The sequence below is a fragment of the Misgurnus anguillicaudatus genome, chromosome 10 (genome assembly GCF_027580225.2).
Source record: "Misgurnus anguillicaudatus chromosome 10, ASM2758022v2, whole genome shotgun sequence".
Lineage (NCBI taxonomy): Eukaryota > Metazoa > Chordata > Actinopteri > Cypriniformes > Cobitidae > Misgurnus > Misgurnus anguillicaudatus.
In genome coordinates, this window is record NC_073346.2 from 18,834,556 (window position 1) to 18,847,955 (window position 13,400).

The 13,400-nt window shown below is 37.3% G+C and overlaps 1 protein-coding gene across 4 annotated transcripts in view; it reads right to left on the minus strand.

Moving 5' to 3' along the window:
* LOC129447883 (glutamate receptor ionotropic, kainate 5) overlaps positions 1 to 13,400 on the minus strand; it is a 73,856-nt gene that overhangs the window by 48,513 nt on the left and 11,943 nt on the right. The window lies entirely within an intron of this gene.

Genomic DNA, 13,400 nt, shown 5'->3' on the forward strand with positions numbered 1-13,400 from the left:
ATAAATACAGTGCTGGTGGAGTAAAAGGATTTTCAGTGGACAGTAGAGAGTGAATGGATTAACAACGCTGTAAAACAAAGCGGTCAGACACCTGCAAGAACAACACATGAGCTCATTTCTTCTCAAGGACACTTCATTATGGCACGACAGTCTTCCCTGACCTTGCATGGAGGTTGTAGACTGTGAAAACCGTAATGCTGTTCAACTCGGTTGACATTTGTTTAAGAGCAACAAGAGCCGTGCCAAGTATGGAGATGATTCTTCTCTCTTTGGGGGAAATTGACATTATTACAGGCGACCCTGTGGCCATCAAAGGCAGCATGTTCCAGCAAACGCAGGCAAGACGGCAAACGCCTCTGAGCATGTGCCCATTTCTCCCGCTGGTTTACTTGAAAGCAAACACAGCTCATGTTTATTTATTAGACACCAATGTGAGGCACTTCAAAGCGCTGTCCAGTCATAAGCTCCCTGCGGGCTATGCTTGCAGAACCTGTAAATTACCCCTGCCCAAACGCCCCTGCATAGACAGTTTCTTTAGCTTTGTTTACTGTAAAGCTTTAGAATATGTGTAGGTGGAAACACGCTCACTGGCCGTATTTAAGATTACATGAAACTATAGGGCTGCATAACGATTAATCACGACTAATCGTTTGCAGAATAAAAGATTTGGTTTAAATCATATATATATATATATATATATATATATATATATATATGTGTGTGTGTGTGTGTGTGTGTGTGTGTGTGTGTAAGGTGTATAATAATTATGTATATATAAATACACAAACATGCATGTAAATATATATATAAAATGTATATTCTATATAAATATTAATACTTAATATATAAATATATTTTCTCTGAAAATTGATTATATATATATTATTATACACAGTATTATATTATTATGCAGTAAACACATATATGATGTAAACAAAATCTTTTATTCTGCAAACGATTAGTCGCAATTAATCGCTATGCAGCTCTTCTCTACTGTAGTAATATTCTCCATGATTTTTGGGTTGTGCAGGGAAGTTGGGTTTGTTCTGTCTGACAGCTGTTGCAATGAGACAGATTAGTTTCTTCAACAATGGGAGCTACGTGAGCCATCGACTCCCTGTCTGGCCAAGAAAGTCACCTTTTGCAATTTAGGCATTAGACTGATGCCACTATTGAAGGTATAGCCTTTCTAAAGCCGTATTCAGACTGAGAGCATCTTGCAGGAACAAAGCATGTAGAAGTCATCCATTCTGACTTAGACTTTTAGTGACATACAGTACTGTGCAAAAGTAAACAGGTATGGCCCACAAAGAGATCTGATCTTACCATCATGAGGTAAGTCTAGGACTTGAATAAAACTAAGACAGCTAAATCCATTCCATCTTCAAAATGCTTGCAGCAACTTACTTGGAAACTACAATACTGTAAAAGTAAGTCAGAAAGTTTGCAGTAACAATGCTATGAATAGATTTTGCTTAATGTGTTTGGCTATTAATACAATTCAATTAATATTTGGTGTGATGATACTTTGCCTTTGAAACACCTTTTTGTACTTGCACAGATTTTAAAGGTAGCTTTGGAAATAAGGCTACATTTATATGACAAGGAGAAGCAGAAACGTTTTCCTTTTTGTTTTTAAAGAAAGAAATCAGGCACACACGATAACGCTGTTAAAATGATCTGCGTTTACATGCACTGAAAAAAAATAATACCGTGGATCTACTACACATTTTTTTTTAAATATAGTGCATTGTTTTTGCATCCACTTTTTTAAGTTAGTTTTAAATGGAATTTTAAGCAATTTAAGCAATGTAAAATTTACTTTAAAAGTGGATGCAAAAATGATGCACTATATTTTTAATACAGCCTATTATATTTAGTCCACTGCCTAGTTAGTTATATTTATATATTTATTTATTATTAGTAGTTTCAACCAAAAATTCTTTATTTAATTTCCTTCTTACAAATTTTACATAATACAATTGAGTTGAATTTACTAAATAATGTGTTCATTTAGAATTACTCGCCTTTTTACTCAAATTTGGTTAAAAAACAAGAATTTACTTTTTTTAAATAGAATTTACTCATTTTATTTAGTTAAATTTACTAAGCCACAAAATTATTTTTTACAGTGAAAGATGACAACACACTGTATTATATGTGCCAGGCCAGTAGATGGCAATGTTACCTTGTAAAGAAATACTACATGTCTGCGTACATACATATTTTGCTTCATATGGAGCAATAAATACAGGTTGGCGACCATTAGGTTGATGGCCTGGTTGTTGCGTTTGGTTGCACTAATATAATATACTAATATACGTATATATGTATCTGGCCACTTTATATTTGGCCATCTGCTAACGTCTTCTATCCACTCCACTATAGTACACGGAACTGTCATGGTCCAGTAGTGAATGATTTTATAACATGGTGCAATAGTGCCTTTTTGCATGTGAATATAAAGAAGACCAGGGATAAGGCTATTCACTTTAGATCGAGTCATTCAACACCTGCTCAGTCAACTATAGTTAAAGGTCAAATGGTGGAATGGGCTAGCACTTATAAGTATCTGGGGCTTATTATCGACAACAAACTGCATTTTGATACTCATGCAGAAGCACTCTATGCAAAAAAGGCCAGCAACGGCTACACTGTCTTCGGAGGCTCTCTACTTTTAATATTAGCAGGACTCTTATGACCGATCTTGTATTGAATCTGTACTTTGTTTCTCTATGTGTTGTTGATATGGTAATCTAAATGTGAAGCATCGGAACTCATTGAATGGCATTGTTAACCAGGGAAGCAAGATTATTGGTTTTAGGCAGACTGGGTTATCAGACAGTTTTGAGCGGTTCGTTTTATAGAAAGCTAAAACTATCTTTCGAGATCAAACTCATACGCTGTTCCACGAGTTCAAAATGCTTCCTTCTGGGTTACGTTATAGTATGCCTAAATTTAAGAGTAACCCGTATGGATTTTCTTTTATTCCTACTGCAGTAAGATTTTTAAACCTGTGAGATTGTTGTGTGTATTGTTTATGGATTTTTAGTATAATGGTGTGTGATGCTTACAAATTTTCATGTTGCATAAAAAATTGCCCCTTTGGGCTTATAATAAATTTGAACCTTGAACCTTGGATTATGTAACTGTGTTGAAAATGTTGATAAAGTCACATTTTTAAAACAACTTTCTCTGTCTTTGTTGCTTCACTGCTGATTCTTGCCATACTTCCGTTGCCAGGATGCACACGCATACACTGCCACGTCATTGTGTACAAACAGTAAAAGGGTCTATACTTGCACAAACATATACACTGAATGAACACATGCACATGACATCACTATTATTCACGTTTTTGCATAGTTTACAAGAAGATGACAAAAAAACTTTTCCAGTTGAAATCATTATTGCTTTAACGGCCCCTAGTACACTGAAAAGCCAATGTTGATATTTGAAATCACCTAAACAAACACGCCCTTACCCCAATAGAATCTGGACCTTCTTTTGATAGACCCACCCCACACATACGCAACCCAGGCAACAATGTCGTAGTAGAAACGCCTCTTACTGCTGTTTGGCTACAAGTGTGTTTTGGTAGTCGGCTCGACTCCCTTTTCCAAAGTGTTTTTCAAAAACCACGCACCCTGCCTTTAAAGATATTAGGTGTGTTCAAGTTCATGCGAAGTCAAACACACCTATTATTGACTCAATGACAGCAATGCAACATTTTGACCACAAATAAAGTGAATGTACTGTAATGGAACTCATGTGATCAGTCACTTGTGAGATAGTGTAGTCATGTGTAGGCAAGACAGAAGTTCATATAACTGTCAGTGATGTCACTGTTATATGATTTGTTTCTCCCCACGTCAGCATGTAACACTGATGCTTGAGAAACTGTGAGTAACTTTCGCCTGCGTGAGTTAGACTCATGCATTGATAATCGCTCATCGTGTTGCTATGATATGATACACTTGTCACTGCTACATTATATATACCAACACGTTCCCCTGCAGAATGTAAAAGAGCAAAAAAGCAGATTCCCTGTCCAAACCGCCAATATTGGCAGGAACACCCACTCCATTGATAAAATCCCAGTGTGAGAAGGGCTTAAATCTTACTGTGTAAAAGCTTGACGGTACTCTCGGTACTGTCTAATAAATTAAATTTTCCTTTCTAACCATTTCCAACCATTTCTGAGTCACTCTTTTGTTGGGCAAGTATTCCAGGAAGAGATTGGTAAGGCCTTAAAGGGCCAAGGCGTGAGAACCCGAGTCTGCCCGTCCTCAGTTTCCCTATAAAAGAGGGCATGCATTGATTTTGCAGTGTGAAGGACTAATAAAGATGGATCTCTAACAGAGCAAGGCTGAAATGAGGGCCCACAGGTAGGAGCTTCAGACAGACACAGACACTTGTTCTTAATGGAAGATTGATTTTAATTGTGACACCTCCGGATTGGCCCAGTTCTGAACGAAATGAAAAGCAGAGGGTGACCAATGTGTTTTCTCTAAAGCAAAAGCACTTCAAAAGCATTGCCGTGACTCAGATTCGTGTTTTTCTTTTCAATATTAGATTTTTTCTTGAGGGGGCATAAAGGGGTATCATTACTGTCACAAAGAAAGCTTTAAAAAGGTGCAGTGGTCTTCTTTTCCCTTTTCGTACAGAAATTTCATCTGGTTCAAACAGCAGTCTATTTTATGTTACTTTGTTAGAAATGTAAAAAGTGAGCAATTTATTTTAATTTACTCGGAGGCAATAGATGGGATCAAGAATGTTTCTTTTTTTACTTGCATGAAGTGCACCCTTGGCTTCATAAGTGAGGCACATTCAGATTGAAATAGATTTTAATGGCTAAATGATCCCAAGTGTTGGTGAAAAAGGACTGCAAAGAAAGCATCTGTGCACATGCTTGAATTTTTGTATTGCTGTTTCTGCATCAGATCAACTTGCAGTAACTGAATTGATGTTTTGATTCAATAGAGTAATCTGATTTGTAATTAAGTCATTGAATAAATGAGTAATTTGAACAAGGATCACTTTTGCTTCATTGTTTACTCCAAGTATTTTTCCTTTGTGCCAATTCATGTTGTCATTATTTATGTGAGAGAGAAAACCAGGTTTCTCTGAACATTTGTGCACTCTGCGTAGGTGTCAAACGTCCCTCTCATAAATATATGACGGGCGCCAACATGCCACACAGCAAAACAATCAAACTGTTTACATGTTCTGCTATAACAATCAAACTGTAAACATGCTTGATAGGTTACAAACCTAAACCATACCATACATGAATGCTATAGATCAAACTTAAATTATACGTTCTGTCATTATCTGAAGATGATTATTGGTATAAATGCAATATTAAATAATACAATTATTATTCAATATATTAAAAACAGATTATGTAAAACAAACAAAAAAGCATCTAAGGTACCACAAAATAGTCAAATAACACTTTCTAATTAGTAATTCGTTTTTGATGAAAGTGCCGGCTAAATGAAGAAAAGTAAATTAATTGATTTTACACAGGGGGGCACTTTAGCCAATCAGAGCAATGAGCAGAGGCTCGAGCCGCTGTAGACATCCCGCCGTGCTTCGTCATTGCTCTAACAAAGTGAAAGAGCTTTGATAAACTTGATGAGTGTTAATGCTCACACAAACACAACGATTCACACATAAATCTGAGACTGGTAAAACTGCCATTTAAACTGTCTGACACATTATAGACAAATTGGAATATAAGAATGAAATGTAGTTGATACTGTGTGTTGAAAATAAATAGAAATAATAGAGGCGGCAATGCAGTCAAATAATCCTTTCTGATCCATAAATCATGTAATTTATGCTCTAAAGTTTTTTCGTGCTGCAGTTTATGGTTAGCCTGGGTTTCCCCATGCTGCCTTGCGCGCAAATTTATTCACGCTGCAAGTCTAGCATGAAAACTATGGCCCTATTTTGCCCCTGAAATAAGGAACCAATCACAGAACGGGGAGGGGGCAGCAAGACGATGATGACGTCTATGTGACACACCGTCACCGAAGCAGTTTGGTTATTTGTTATAACACGGCAACAGACGCAAAGTTTCTTTTCAATGCAGCCTTAGATAGTGTTCTAAGTAGTTTTGAACGCAAGTTAATTAAAAAAAAGAGCAACTTTAGGCATTAAAAAATTTCATATCCAAGAAGGATGTTTGGATATGGCAAGACATGATATCCACAGAGTTTTAAAGGACCAACATGCTATGGAAATCGTCGTCGACGAAGTACAAGTAACTTATAAATGGTAAGTGGTATTTATTAATATCATATTGTCATTATGCCTGTACTGTGGTTGTCATAGTGCCACTAAATTGTGTTGCTTTTCAATACAATATACAGCTACCGGTTTAGTTGCATAGCTTTCAGCTGTGTGCACACGAACCGATAAAAGTCGTTTACGTTTGAATGGATGTCGCTCTACATACGTCATCTGGTATAATTGAAACGATTGGCTATGAGCTACGTACAAACGCATTTGATAGACATTCATAGCGCCCAATAAACAGCTCTGGGCATTCATAAACCACGCCTCAAATACGAGAAAATGAGCATATGGTTTCCACGTCTCATTCTCTATGAGACTGGTCTGGTGCAAGCCATGCTAGTTTATGGTTGCAATTTTTCCAAATTTCAAATGTTAGTCATAATATTCTCATCCATCAAAGCAGGAATTTGTTTTGTGCTTCACTCAGCAAACAGTAAGGCACCACATGCACTAGAAACTAGGCCTGTCACGATTATGAAATTTGGCAGAGGGTTAATTGTCTAATAAATTGTGATGATTATGAGAATTAATTGCCTGTTTTAGGACTTTGACGATTAATTGTCTCTTTTATTGCTCTGACATTTAATTCTCATACATGTTTTGTTTATTCATGAATTAATTTTCACACATTGTTGTGATTATTTAAATTAAATATTTTGCAAGGTTTTCCTGGAAGTAAATACTAATACACATAACACATATTTAACTAAAAAGTAATTATTTAATAATTATATCTTTCAAACACTGAAAGTTCTTCATAAATAAACACAAAAAGTGTTTGGAAAATAACAGAAAATAAAAACGCAATCAAAATAAACTGACTATAGCAGAACAGGCCTTAAAGCGGAATTGAACCCTAGACATTAAAGCCTGTTATCACGGATATTTTATGTCCATTTTGCATTTTACATGTGAAAAAAAAGAATTTTGCACGATTATGATTATTAGATTGATAGTGTGTTGAAGCGGAATTTTCGTAACGGTCTTTGATGGACTCAATTAACCAGAATCCCTTGCATTAAAACTGAGTCATTAGCTCCACCCACTAACCGATGCAGCCTTCAGGATTTTTCGACTTTATGCGGCGCTGCAAGAAACGATAGCCGGACGACGTCAAGGTTCCGTGAGATTAATTTAAAAGCAAACTGATTGATGAAATGATTTTGCGAATCACTATCGCGGTACTTTGACGTCATTCGGCTGTCGATTCTTGCGGCGCCGCATGAAGTCGAACAAGCCTAATAACTTCTTTTACCGCTCAACCTGCTCTCAAGTCAACTTAAAGTTAGCCGGCAGATGAACCCAACCAAAGAGTAACTCCGCTTTTACCGTCTCTGAAGGGGAAATCACCAAAACCATTACTGTAGCATTTAAAAGCTTAAATTTTTTTTATATGGAGTTAGTACATTTAATGGCAGCACAATCAACTACATATATATGTGATGAAATATAGTGTTGGAGCATAATTTTGTTTTAGGGTGGAGTTCCGCTTTAAACAGTAGCCAATCCTACTAAGGTTATATTAGTAGGTGAACGTGATTTCACCAAGTGAGATGTGATTCTGGATCAACACCATTGTTGGTCCTGGATCAACATTTTCATTAACCAATCAGATTGCAGGATTAAGATTAGTGTGCATGTTAGATTTAGGTTTAGGATTGGGTTAGGCGCTTTTAAGAAATACTCCTCAAACTATTATTTCACACTAAATTGAGGGTTTAAAAATGGTTAGGGTTTGAGTTAAGGGTAGGTTGGGGTATCTTTGATTAAAATGTTGATCCAGGATCAACAAAAAATGTTGATCCAGGATCACATCTTACTTGTTGAAATCACGGCGACCATATTAGTACTGGACCACATGGCTGCAAAAAAATCTATTCCTTAGAGATCCTTAAGAATAGCATCCTTCACTTCCCTAAATTTGGAATTGCTGTTTTGGAAATGTATGTTTTATCAAAGTGTTGCAGCACTTCTTTAAATGCTGTTTTTCCACTGTATTGAATGGCTTTGCAATGTATCGCGTTACACCATCAGTTAAGGGGCGCCAACTGATACTGTATCGTTTTTACAGGCGATGCAGCTCCCCCTTGTGTTTTTAAAGAGATGTGCAATCATTGCGGTGATCTGAAATCATCGCGATGAGGTCAAACAATCGCAATGAGGCGATTATTTAATCATTATGACAGCCTTACTAGAAACTGGTAAATATGCAAGCCACACCATTCATCACATTTGCATACTTGCACACACTGGAAAAAAGAAACACTGTGATATGAGAAGGTCGCTTAAATACACAAACGCTAAGCCAGTCTCTTTCTCAAACACACATACACACCTGACATGCTCTTATTTCAGATCAATATGTTCGATCCCCCTGCCAGCGGACCAATGAACTGGAACTGATGTCATATTTGTGATGGTGCTGAGGTCATTTCATTCAGTGCACAATATTGCACACAGCCACTGTTGATTCTGAGAGCTTGTGAACTGTGTGAAATATACAATGCTGGACAAACACAGTCGAGGCTGAAGCCAAACTGAAACCACAGATTTACTTCCTTCCTCTAAAGCACAACACACACCATGAAACCTTTTCAAATAATGCTGGAAGAGCAAGGAAAGTCAGGCTTTAGACAGACCTGTTGAGTCCGTGATAGCTTGACTGCGTGCCATCTTGAAAGCACAAGCAAAGGGGAAAGACCATAAACTAAAAAGAGAGAAGACGACAAAAGAAAAAGATACGAAAGGAGAAGATCAGTAGACAGGAGAAACGATAAGAGAACTAACATGAGTTCAAACTATGCAAAGCTCCATTCAAATAAAGATCCAGCAATCCTCTCTCTATTCACTGTTGCCAAAGCAGCTCTGTCAGGAATCTTTCTGACATTATAATAAAGCTGCTTTTCATCCACGCTGTTGAAACCACCTCATGTCCTCCTGTGCAACAATCACAGTTTGATTTCCTCAGATGGCCTTTTCCAATTTCCCTGAATATTACTTTGCAGGTGGTTCTCCAAACATAAAAATAAATCATGTTATTTTCTTACTTAGGCCTACATCGAAAGATACTCACTCTATATATATATATACAGTATATAATCTGATATTTTTCTTTTTGGCACAATTACATAGACATGAATCAGTCCAGGCAGGCCCTCACACAGGGACTGTGAAAGTCTAACAGCTTTGTTGTTTATTCCAAGTAAGCAACCACTATCATTTCCATTCATCTTCTATATCTGTGCACTGTCTGATAAGATTTTCCCATTGTATTTTATATCTCTGGCACCGCTGAGCAATACGTGAAGTAATGTTACCTTACAAATAACAATCGACAGTTTATTACTCGAGAGGAATTGGGATACTAAGGAGCTGTTTCCTAATCTTAAAAAAATGGGGGGAAACTTTATTGTTGATGATTTCATCATAGAGTCTGGCCCCAAACTCTCGTAATGCTTTTGGACACCGATGCCTCTCCCAATATCTGTAGCCCAGATAGAAAGTAACAATAGTCCACTGCCATGGCAACAGTGGAGGCTGATGTCAAAGAAGTCTAGAGCTGCTTTGTGAATTTAGACGAGGCACATGTGCCCGCAAAGTCAACAAAGCATCAAAAACATCAGATAAGCCAGACAAATAGGCATGTATGTGCACTGGCATTCAAAGACCTTTAATGTTTTGTTGGAGCCAGAATGTTGTCTGCTCTTTTGAGTAAGCATCTTGATTGCATACGTAGGGGTTGCCAACTTTTTTACTTTGATATATAGGGAGCAATGATGGCTTGCCGCCGCAGTGCAAATATGTTTTTATGTACACAGTGTATTGTTTTAAGCCATTAGTCAAAATGATAGCTAATCACCTAATTAAATATTAATTTATAATTTATGCCTTGGCAACATACAGTAGGTATATTATTAATAGTTTGCTCATTTACAGCAGGTACGTTTAACACTGTCGTTTAATTGAAGCAATTACCTTTAATATCTAAAACCAAAGACTTGTGACTCCCACACAAAGGGTAAAAAACGTTTCCCTTCATCTTAATCTTACGTGTGACAAACTAAAACATAGATGTTGCATTAAAACACACTTACAGACTGTGAATCAAAAGTGCAAGAAACTTCCAGCAAAGTTGGAAATGCCTTGGAGATTGAGCTGTTTTAGGCAGGTCTGGATCAGCTATCTCTATGTAACTATGCAGATCTTATACATGCACAACTAAATAACCCACTATATGAAAAGAAAACATGAAATTGTATTATTTGACCCTCTTAAGTGTATAGCCTACTGACTGAGCTTGAACCAAGGTGGGGGCTATGGGTGGGACCCACTCACGCTACAGACCTATTACAGATAAGTGGGTGGGACTTACAAAAATATACGAACACAGACACAAAAACAAACGATCAGCCGCCATCTTTATGCTAAGCTAAGCTAACAGACGTTGTGGAGCGGGCCAGACTTCATGTTACAATTATAGCAGAAGGTAATCGATACGATATGGAAGAGGGTGATTTCGCTAGCGTGATGCACTAATCCACTGATCATTCCACCTTTATGAGCCACTATACAGCAAAGAGCTGAGGCAGATGGAGGAACAGAAGCCCGAGGAATAGGCCGGAGCCAGGGGAAACGCTGCAACCCTCGGCCTCTGCCTTGGACGGACTAGTAGTGGCTGTACTCTCGCTGTATGCTTTCTGTATAACATTTCCGCATCAGATCAGGATATGGACGTTTGTTTGGTGAATGTTCCCGGGCAAGAGAGGTACTTTGCGCGTGTTTATTTCACAGACGTGTTTCAGTTTACGAGCACAAGCGCTGAGCCAGCGCGTCTGTGGAGTATACATATTGTGCGGTGGGCGCGTTTGTGTGCCTGATGCGTAATTTTCTTCTTTGGGAATAATATACAAAAATATATCAGAAACTGAATGAAGCATGCTCCTACCCAAGCTTCGTACCGTATATGGACAGCGGCGTCCTGGATACATATTTTAGAATCCTAAACTAGAAGCAACAGCCAAAGCCTGCAGGGATAAACGGACGTCTGACTATAAAGTGAGTGTTTTCTATTTTCTTTCTTATACTAACGGGGCATTTATGTACACAATAGCATATCTGAGCGGTGTTCCGATTAATGGGAGGGGCTTGCATAGCTGTGCATTGTGGTGCATTGTGGGAGTTGTAGTTTTCCATACAAATGTGCCCTAAGTCACGTTCTGTCTTTTCTCGGGCAAATAGGCACAAAATTCTAAATTTATGTAACATTTCGACTACAAATATGACCCACTTTCAATAAAGATTAATGTTTCTACCGATGAAGTGTCTTGATCAGCACTGCTGCTTGTTTGATTTCAATTAATGACATTGAAGTACTGCGAGAACATTTTGAGCAGTCTCCTCTGTATGATTTTTTCAAATAGCTTTTATGGGATTTTGATGTCATCTGCCTCTTGTGGTTCTTGTGGTGCCACAAAGTCAAACAAGCCTGTTGTATCTGTCACTGGTTAGATCAAAATAGCGGGATGAGGGAGCCTCCGAACAATCAATTAGGCTCAAAATACGGGACAGTTGGCAACCCTAATTGTACAGCACTTTGGTCTGCCAGTGCTGTTGTACAGTGCTATATAAATAAAGTGAAGCAAAAGTTAGACAGCGGAATAAAAGGACAGTTCCTGCTATTCAATTAGACCCGACACAACATTATGTCAGTAAAAACTTGCTCAGCCTGTGCAGTGCAGTGACACACAGAGCAGATTACACAATTATTTCTGTATTCAGTTTCAAAGGAAGAAGTAAAGTTAAAGAAATGTCTTATGATTTACTCACCCTCTTTCTTCTAAACCCATATTTTTTATTATTTCAAAGGGGACAATTCACAAGACTTTTTTAAGATGTCAAAAAAATATTTGTTGTCTCCAGAGTACATATGTGAAGTTTAGCTCAAAATACTCCACAGATAATTTATTATAAAATGTTAAAATTGCCACTTTGTAGATGCGAGCAAAAATGCAATTTTTGTGTGTGTCCTATAAAATGCAAATGAGCTGATCTCTACACTAAATGGCGTGGTTAGTGCAGATTAAGGGGCGGTATTATCCCCTTCTGACATCACAAGGGGAGCCAAATTTCAATGACCTATTTTCCACATGCTTGCAGAGAATGGTTGACCTAAGTTACTAGGTTGTGCTTTTTCACATGTTCTAGGTTGATACCATCACTGGGGAGCCAATTATAGCACATAAACATGGAAAAAGTCAGATTTTCATCATTTGTCCCCTTTAAATATTTTCCTGCTGGCACAGTTAGGGGAGAGTCTTTTAATAGCTGTTTTATAAAGCAATCCAGCAAACCATATGAAGCTTTAGCTGTCACAGGTTAAGGTTTGAAAAAATTAAGACCTTAAAGACATATATAACCTCAAATTTGGTGTGTCATGTCTAAATGTGCGATTTCAGAATCACTAAGAACTTAATACTTTTTATGTGTTGTACCAAAAACAGTAAGCATTGCATGATTATAGAATGACAGTAGCCTCTTTCACACAGTAATTTGGTGAATTATTTTGATATATTTATGGAAGGAAATGTATAAAATACCTTTATGGAACATAATCTTCATATTAAAACCCCAATGATTTTTGGAATATATAATTTTTACCCATATAATATATTGTTGGCTATTGCAACAACTATACCCGTGTGACTTTGACTGGTTTTTAGGTCCAGGGTCACATAAATGTGAATATGGTTTATAAATATAAATAGAATGTTCATTTTTACATTTTACGCATTTGGCACTCTCAAAGCAGCTTACAGGCCATTCAAGTTATACAATTTAAAGGAACACTCCACTTTTTTTATGCTAATGCTAATTTTTTCAAGTTAAACATTTGATTTTTACAGTTTTGGAATCCATTCAGCTGATCTCCGGGTCAGGAGGTGCAATGGTATTAATTATTAACATCATTACGCCTCCTGCAGCCATGTTACGGCAGCAAAGTCCTTGATTATTACGCCAGAATGAGATTATAGCTCCTAGCAATATCTGCCTAGAAAACCACAATCATAACTACAGAAGTGTCAAGTTTTAAATAG